Source organism: Penaeus vannamei, chromosome 40 (genome assembly GCF_042767895.1).
Source record: "Penaeus vannamei isolate JL-2024 chromosome 40, ASM4276789v1, whole genome shotgun sequence".
NCBI classification, from domain to species: domain Eukaryota; kingdom Metazoa; phylum Arthropoda; class Malacostraca; order Decapoda; family Penaeidae; genus Penaeus; species Penaeus vannamei.
In genome coordinates, this window is record NC_091588.1 from 25,109,914 (window position 1) to 25,119,805 (window position 9,892).

The window sequence follows — 9,892 nt, forward strand, 5'->3', positions numbered from 1 at the left end:
GAGGGAAGGAAGATTAGGTAGATGGAGAGAGGGAGAGAGGGAGAGAGGGAGAGAGGGTGAGAGGGAGAGAGGGAGAGAGGGAGGGAGGGAGGGAGGGAGGGAGGGAGGGAGAGAGGGAGGGATAAGTACATGGAGGGAGGGAGGAAGGGAGGGAGAGAGGATTAAGCAGATGGAGGGAGGGATAAGTAGATGGAGGGAAGGAGGGATGGAGAGAGGGATTAAGTGAAAGAGGGAGGGATAAGTGGATAGATGGATGAATGGATGGATGGATGGATGGATGGATGGATGGATGGATGGATGGATGGATGGATGGATGGATGGATGGATGGATGGATGGATGGATGGATGGATGGATAGGGATAGGGATAGGGATAGGGATAGGGATAGGGATAATTATATACATACATATATACTTACACAGACAGATACACTGAGATGTACAGATAAAACGATAGATGATAGATAAATAGATACATGATAGATGACAGATAGATAGACAAATAGATGAAAAATATATAAAAATCAGTTGCATTTTCTACAAAAATTATGACAGAATGTTAAAAAATTAAACACTTTTTCTCTTACAATGATAATGTAGTTAGCTAAGAACTACACAAGTGTTACAAAATACGCTTTAAATGACGTAGATTCCGTCAAAAAGCTCCTTTCAACTAATCTGATCCCCCTTTACTATATGAAAAATGCTTCGTTTTTATAATTTGTGTTTCTAAATCAAAGGCGAACTCACAAAACGTATTACTGATGAGATAATCCAAATGTAAATAATAAATATATATGCATTATATCTAATAGCGCACAAAATACAAAAAATCACTTCCCACACCTCATCGCAGCTGTATTCGCAAAAAAAAGAACAATTCAACACGCTAATTTCGGAGAGATCAATGAACTTGTAATATAAGAGAAAATGCGTTTTTCTACACGTTCTTAATCAACTTGAATTCTCTTATCTTTCTCTGCTATCATCAAATTTAACACAACTTTATGCAAGGTCGTTTTCTTTTGATTCTTTTGTTTCTTTTTTTCTTTTTTACTTTCTTCTTTCTTTTTTTTGGGGGGGGAGGGGTTGGGGAGGTGAACTGAGGGGGGGGGACTGAACTGCCAAATAAATAAAACCATAAAACATTCTTTTTCTTCAACGATACCAGCTATCTTCATCTCAAGAATTACCCAAGATGTTTTTACAAACTATTTTCTTCTTCCAAGATGTTCTGCAATGTTATTTCCATTCTTTAAAATAGTCGTTATATGACAGGCAGCAAGGCGTTTACGCAGTTATCCTCTTCTACTGATGGAATAATTTCCTAAAGCCTGACATGGCTTATGCTACTGCAAAAGCCTATTCTTTTTTTCCTATGCAAGCCAAAGCCAAAACCACGCCTAGCCCAGTCTAACCTATCCGGATCCAAGTCAAGCTAAGCCAAGCCAAAGCCAAAGCTAAGCCAAAGTCAAGCCAAACTAAGCCAAAGCCAAAGTCAAGCCAAGCCAAAGCCAAAGCCAAAGCCAAAGCCAAAACCACGCCTAGCCCAGTCTAACTTATCCCGATCAAATTCAAGTAAGCCAAGCCAAAGCCAAAGCTAAGCCAAAGTCAAGCCAAACTAAGCCAAAGCCAAAGTCAAGCCAAGCCAAAGCCAAAGCCAAAGCCAAAGCCAAGTCTAGCTTTTCCAAGTCAAACTCAAACCAAAGCCAAAGCTGAACCCAAGCCAAACCAAGTCATGCCAAGTCATACGAGTCAAGCCAAGCCAAGCCAACTCAATCCAAAGCCAAAGGCAATCGATGCTACGAAAAGTCTAACCTCTCAAAACATAAGAAATATATATTCTTTTATCCCATTTAAACCTAAACCTAATCAGTTAATTATACCTCTATCAAAACTGTGATATATCTATGATTAGATCCAAACTTATCAACACCTTATTAATTTTCTCGAAAAAAATATCAAAACAACACTATTTGTCTCCCTCTTTTCCCCGACCAGAATATCATTTTCAATAGCAATCACATTCCATCGCAAAATCAAAATCAATGACAAGTTCATCTACAATCAAGTTTTTTTTTTCCAACAGCGAGAGAAGGGAATGAGCTAGAGATCTCGCTAGCATCAAGTACGATAAATAAGCAAAATTGGTAGCCATCACAGAGCCAGCTGCAGCAATTCTGATCAAATATAATCGCTCTCGTATCTATCAAAATCTATCTTTAAGCACAGTAAGATTGCACATACATATCAATACGGCAAAAGCATACCCTATGTGTTTTTTTTTATAATATACATAGATAAGTACACAGATAGACATACAGACAGATACACAGGCCTAGATAGATAAAATGATACATACATACATACATACATACATACATACATACATACACACATACATAAATCTATACATACATACATAAAGAGATAGATAAACGCATTACAAAAACAAGTTTGTAATGTGCCAGAGCAAACTATCCATAACTGATATTTCTGCAAACATATCTAAAGTAATTGTTCTTCCCTTGCCAAAATATGAAAAGCCTAAAAGACAGCAACTGTTACAACTTAAACCTTTATGACTAACTTGTGTAGGGCAATCCTTATGACCGGATAAATTCTACGAAAACAAAACAAGTGTAACAGTAGCGGACCTCTGAATGAATAGCCATATAGAGTACAAATGTTTTCCAATATTGCACTCTTAATAAAATCTAAATACTACATACACTGGTATGTCAAAGAGAGATTAAAAACATATCCACTGAAATATACGATCATTCAGATTATCATGAACATTAGCAATCTAAATCTACATGAAAGATGATATAACACACATTTTAAAATTCAAGACATGATAAAGATAACAGTAGTAAAACTTCCATAGACTTTCTAAAAAGTATTCAAACAAAACTCGAGAAAGTATTACACACATAACCCAGGCACGGAAATAAATACAACAGGGGTGTACTGAAGGCAGGGAATACAGCGAAACGACATCTCTTATTCCTCTTTCTGTTGGCAAGTTTCTTCCCTTGTCCAGCAAATCTTAGGATTGTGGAAAGGTATGAATGAGACCGAATATCTTCACAATATAAGATATGTATTTAACCAGTTTCGATTATATCTTTGTCAGAAATACATGTATTTCTGACGAAGATATAATCGAAACCGGTTAAATACATCTCTTGTATTGTGAAGATATTCAGTCTCATTCATACCTTTCCACATTTGTCAACATGAATACGGTTCAAATCTTAGGCTGTTAGAGGGTTTTAATGAGTCTCACTGCATTAAACCATTCTTACTTTTTTCTCTACATATTTTAGCAAAGCCAATACATCTCGTTACTATTGTGGCAACATCAAAAAAAGGTCTTTCCCTTAACGGGGTATGTCTGAATCATGGACACGCCCACTTTGTCGGCAAGTTAGAGGCTCACAGTCCCCTTATGAAAATGACTAAGCATGACCCTGGTATGAAAGCCACAACAGTGATGAAAACACAATGAAACAAAACAGTCAGAATCGTACTAGAAACAAAATATCATTGAGGAAAATAGTAAAAAAAAATATAAAATAAACTCTTTCACAAAATCCAAACACTACCCTTCACCAGCACATATAAAATGCCCATCAATTTATCAACACCACTACAATAAGAACATAACTATATAAAAAATACACTGAATAACCCTGAACTTTTTCTAACTCAAAATTCAATCAACTAAATTGACATTAACATCATCCCCAAAATAACATAAGCACCAATTAAAAATAACATTAATAACAAATAAAATAACCCAATGAAATTGAATAACTAAAAGTAGCTAAAAAGAGATTTAAAAACATTAATAATTAACAACAATATCTGCTGCATTGTGTTATCTGTAATGGATAAAACATCTGACACATTTGATGATCTATAAAGGCTAAATTTTATATTGTGTCCTGCCGTGTGTAATGGCAAAAAAAACTGCTGCATTCCGTAATATGTAAAAAAATAAAAAAAACTAAGGGAGAAGAAGAAGAAGAAGAAAAAGAAGAAAAGGAAGAAGAAGAAGAAGAAGAAAAGGAAGAAGAAGAAAAAGAAGAAGAAAAGGAAGAGAAAAGGAAGAAGAAGAAGAAGAAGAAGAAGAAGAAGAAGAAGAAGAAGAAGAAGAAGAAGAAGAAGAAGAAGAAGAAGAAGAAGAAGAAGAAGAAGAAGAAGAAAAGGAAGAAGAAAAAGAAGAAAAGAAGAAAGAGGAAGAAGAAAACGACGAAGAAGAAGAAGAAGAAGAAGAAGAAAAAGAAGAAGAAGAAGAAGAAGAAGAAGAAGAAGAAGAAGAAGAAGAAGAAGAAGAAGAAGAAGAAGAAAAGGAAGAAGAAGAAGAAGAAGAAGAAGAAGAAGAAGAAGAAGAAGAAGAAGAAGAAGAAGAAGAAGAAGAAGAAGAAGAAGAAGAAGAAGAAGAAGAAGAAGAAGAAGAAGAAGAAGAAGAAGAAGAAGAAGAAGAAGAAGAAGAAGAAGAAGAAGAAGAAGAAGAAGAAGAAGAAGAAGATGAAAAGGAAGAAGAAGAAAAAGAAAAAGAAAAAGAAAAAGAAAAAGAAAAAGAAGAAGAAGCTAAATCTAAGAAGCATAGAGCGTTCGCTGCTGCCTCCACACTTCACGCTCCGGCAAAGGACAACAAAAAACCAACCACACAAAATTCTAGCATAAAGAACCTCGATATGGTTTCACATCAGGCTATATATTGGCTAGCTTTACATTACTAGGATATCTTTTTAACCAGGATATGTTTTAACTTTACCAGGATATATCGATCTTTTCCAGGATATGTTTTGACTTTACCTAGATACATCTTAACTATAGTTGGATATATCTTAACTATACCAGGATATGTCTAAACTATACCAGGATGTATCTTAACTATAATAGGATATATCATACCTTCACCACAAGACGTCAACTCTAAAAGGATATATTTCAACTTTACCAGTATGTCTTAATCTCACCAGGATATGTTTTAACTTTACCAGGGTATGTTTTTATCAGGCTATGTTTTTTTTATAACTTTAACAGGATGCGTCCAAAGAGATAAAGGCAAATACTTGAACTTGACTCTGATTCTCGACAATGGGTGTGTTTGGTCTTTGCCAGTGTGCCGACAGGAGTTGAGGTCGTGCCAATCAGCCAGGCCAATGGCAACCTCATAATCTCACAAATGCTCACATTGACTATAAAAATATAAAAATAATAACATAACCTTTATGGAACAAAACATTCTAACAACTTCACAACAACCTCGCAGACACAAATAACTAAACACACACCTCCAATCCTGGTAATACTCCATGCAAAACAATTAAAATAAAAAACGTGCACTAATAACATAGACAATACAAAATAAAAAAAAACAGACCAACAGGCCTCATAAAAGACGTATAGAAACCTCACAAACTGGCAACATGTATCCTCCTTTGTCTGTTTTACTGCCGTCAAAAAAGAGGGGGGGCAATAAAACTATTTGAAAAAAAAAACACCTAAAGAGACCCATCGTATAACAATAACACAGCCATACACAATTAGTGGTCGTCAACCTCATAATAAACTCACACTCGACAGTAAGCCTTTAAATATTCTTTCTCTTCTAAAATATTCAGCAGACAACAGTGCCGTAAAACAGAATAAAAAAAAAATATAAATAACAATGAACATATAATACAAAAACAGGAACATTACCATATAAAGAAATATTTCATGAACCTCATAACAGCCTCACAGATCTCATAAATGCAAACTTATAATACATCTTTATATATTTTCTTCACTAAAAATAACTAAATTAAAAAAACGAGAACACAATAACAAAACTTCATATCAACATTACTGACATAACCTTCATACCAACAAGCATAATGCTCTCCATAACCTCATAACCTCATAAATACAAACAAATACAATACAACCTCACAGCACACTTAACAATAAAAACATTACAATAACATCACAAACGCAACGACATAAGCATATGAAAAGAAGACAGCACATACATACCACTAACCTCATACTGAACCTCATAAAGCACATAGTGTCCTCATAAGCTCTTCTCCCGGCAAAAAGATAAATGAAACGGAAAATATATGCAAAGTACAACAGACTCTTTAACTTCACAATATTCTCTCAACACACAACTCTTTCCTCACAACCTCATACACTGTAATAAAAGGAAATAAATAAACAACAGTAAGCAAAGGCAAAATCTCATAAAAATGCACAACAATCCTCACAATACAAACTCATAACTCATAACACACTCATCTTTTCCTCACAACCTGAACACTGTGAGAAAGTGGGAAAAAAAAATATATATATATATATTACTGTACAACCTCATAACAACCTCATGTTCTCACATAAGCTCAACAACCTCACAAATAACATCAACATCAATGCGCACTAGTTGCTCTCCTCACAACACTTATAGAGAAAAAATAAAAGTATAACACTTATAAACCTCATAACATTCACAGCATAATCACCTAACTCACTAAACTCACAATAACCTCACAAATAACTACCCACCAGCCTCACAACACTAAGTCTTTCCTCACAAAACTAAACACTAAACCGAAATAATAAACAACTATATATATACAGAGCATTACAACACAGTCTTACAACACACTCAACACATCCTCATTAACCTCATACCTACCTCACAACACACACAATTTCCATATCTCTCCTCACAACGCTAATCACAAAACAGAAACAAATTCAACGTGTAATACAACACAACCTCGCAAACCTCACACTCTCCTCACAACACTAATCACAAAACAGAAATGAATGTAATACAACACAACCTCACAGCACACTTAACACATCAACCTCACAAACCTCACTCTCTCCTCACAACAGAACTCTTTCCTCACCAACATTAACTACAAAACAGAAAAGAAAAGACTTTAAAACTCATAACACACTACAACACAACCTCACAAGCACACTCAACAACACACTACAACAATATACAACCTCATAAACCTCACCCTCTCCTCACAACACAACTCCTTCCTCACCAACACCACAAAACAGAAAAGAAAAGACTTCAAAACTCATAACACACAACAACACAACCTCACAGCACACTTAACAATATACAAACAAACCAATATACAACAATATACAACCTCACAAACCTCACCCTTTCCTCACAAACCTCACCCTCTCCTCACAACACAACTCCTTCCTCACCAACACCACAAAACAGAAAAGAAAAGACTTCAAAACTCATAACACACTACAACCCAACCACACAGACTCACTCAACAACACCACACCCACAACAAAACCTCAATAACTCACTAACCTCACAGATAACCCCACAACGCACACAGACAACCTCCCTCCTCACACAGCACCCAAAAGACTGCGAGAGAGGGAGAGAAAAGGGGAAAAGGAAATATATATTGATAATAAGCAACTCCGCTAGCGTCCTTGGTACAATAGTATCTTTATAGCACAAAAAAATTCCCCTTCTCGTCTCTTCCTGGTTTTCAACTTCCTGTGTTTTTATGTACAACTTTTTTTTGGTAGTTGTGTGGGTTGTGTGAATCTCCCTTGTATATGTACTGGTTATTGGGTGTATTTGGGGCGGTTTTTGGGGTTATTTTTTATATATTTATGTGGAGATCGATTTGGGGAATATGAATGAGTGTTGTGGTTGTATTTGCTGGTTATTTTGGTGTGTTTTAGGTGTTTGTTGGGGTTATTTTTTTCCTGTTTATATATAGATCGATTTGGGGGAATGAATGAATGAATAAATAAATGTGTTTTGGCGAGAGAATCCTTCTAAAAAGAGAAAAAAAATGGGGTGTTCATTTCCTATTCATGTGGACTTCCTGCTGAATGGAATGCTAGGGACACGTACCTGCTGCCTCTCTCTCTCCCCTTTTCTCTCTCTCTCTCTCTCCTCCTGCCTCCGCTGACGCCCTGCTGACAACTGACTCCCTGGACTGACTCGCTGAACGGACTCCCTCCCTCCCCAGCTGACGCCCTCCCTCCCCCTCCCCCTCCTCCCCCTACTCCTCCTCCTCGTGCTTCCTCCGAGACCTTGAATTGGGCCGCTTTTTTGTTGTACATATCCTGGCGCCTCTGCTACGTTCGCCTCTCTTTTTGTACGCGTCTCTCTCTTTCTTTCTTTCTTTCTTTTTTTGTGGTTCTCTTTCGTAATAGGGGGTGCGCAGTTTGGGGTGTTTTGTTCGCGTGGGGTGGGTTTTTGGGTGTGCTGAAGCCAGGGTCGGGGCGTACGAACGCGCGTGTGTATGTGCACGCGTAGTAAACAAGCAAAACATAAACAAAGCCGTTACGTATATGCGTACATGCGTACTTGTGTTTACACCATATATATGTGTGTATTTCTGTGTGTGTGTGTGTGTGTGTGTGTGTGTGTGTGTGTGTGTGTGTGTGTGTGTGTGTGTGTGTGTGTGTGTGTGTGTGTGAGTATGAGTGTGTGTGAGTGTGTGTGTGTGAGTGAGTGAGTGAGTGAGTGAGTGAGTGAGTGTGTGTGTGTGTGTGTGTGTGTGTGTGTGTGTGTGTGTGTGTGTGTGTGTGTGTGTGTGTGTGTGTGTGTGTGTGTGCGCGCGCGTGTGTGTGAGTGTGTGTTTAGATAGATACCGATGTAAGTGTATGTGTGTGTCTGTGTGTGCGTTTTTACGTATGCCCGCATCACCATGTGTAGCGTGTTTCGTTAGCAATGAAGCAACAGATAAATCAATATTGATTTGCTGAACTATGATTAACAAAGGCACACACAAACACACACATCCGCGTACATTAACATACCTAAAAATACACATCACATACCAGACACGCCATGCACAAAAAAAGAAGAAAAAAAATCTCGTTGTATTTCTCATCCCTCTTTCCACATAGTTCTAACCATAACCTATACAACTTATGTGTTCTATAGTCCATGTTGTCTTAACCACAACACCACACATATAGTCCTAACCACAACACCACACATATAGTCCTAACCGCAACACCACATATATTTAAGAAAAAAAATCTTTGTATTTCTCCACCCTCTTTCCATATTGTTCTAACCATAACCTATATAACATAAGTGTTCTATACCCCTCCTGTGTTGTCCTAACCCTAACACCACATATATAGTCCTAACCGCAACACCACATCTATTTAAGAAAAAAAAATCTGTATTTCTTCATCTTCTTTCCATATTGTTCTAACCATAACCTATATAACTTAGGTGTTCTATACCCCTCCTGTGTTGTCCTAACCCTAACACAACATATATAATCCTAACCACAACACCACACATATAGTCCTAACCACAACACCACATCTATTTAAGAAAAAAAATCTTTGTGTTTCTCCACCCTCTTTCCATATTGTTCTAACCATAACCTATATAACTTATAAGTGTTCTATACCCCTCCTGTGTTGTCCTAACCCTAACACCACATATATAGTCCTAACCGCAACGCCACATATATATGTAAGATAAAAAATCTGTATTTCTTCACTTTCTTTCCATACACCTTCTTTCCATATTGTTCTAACCATAACCTATACAACTTAAAGTGTTCTATACCCCTCCTGTGTTGTCCTAACCCTAACACAACATATATAATTTACGTGTTCCATATCCCTCACCGACAGAAATGAATCATTCTATCCTCGCACCCTTGTCCTTCTGTGTGATGTGGTCCCAAGGTTATATAGCACTGGGTTTACATACACGTCAAAGTACGGCATTTTATCACTGAGAATTCCCCGCGTAAGGTGATTTTGCGCATTGCCAATCAGTTAGAATTGATATGAGGATATCTGCGCGTTGAAATTATATTGTATTTGAAGAGTTGGTTTGATTGTAGTTATGTATAT

The 9,892-nt window shown here is 36.9% G+C and overlaps 1 protein-coding gene across 4 annotated transcripts in view; it reads right to left on the bottom strand.

The window, feature by feature from the left end:
- Window positions 1-8,066, bottom strand: part of LOC113830300 (coiled-coil domain-containing protein 115) — a 24,800-nt gene extending 16,734 nt beyond the window's left edge. Inside the window, exon 1 of one of the 4 annotated variants that reach the window (XM_070117579.1) lies at window positions 7,914-8,066. The gene's annotated coding sequence lies outside the window, so the exon portion shown is untranslated. Of the gene's footprint in view, window positions 1-7,352; window positions 7,481-7,913 lie in introns of those variants that run through there. The other 3 variants (XM_070117576.1, XM_070117580.1, XM_070117578.1) reach the window with 3 other exon arrangements.
- Window positions 8,067-9,892: the final 1,826 nt, after the last annotated feature.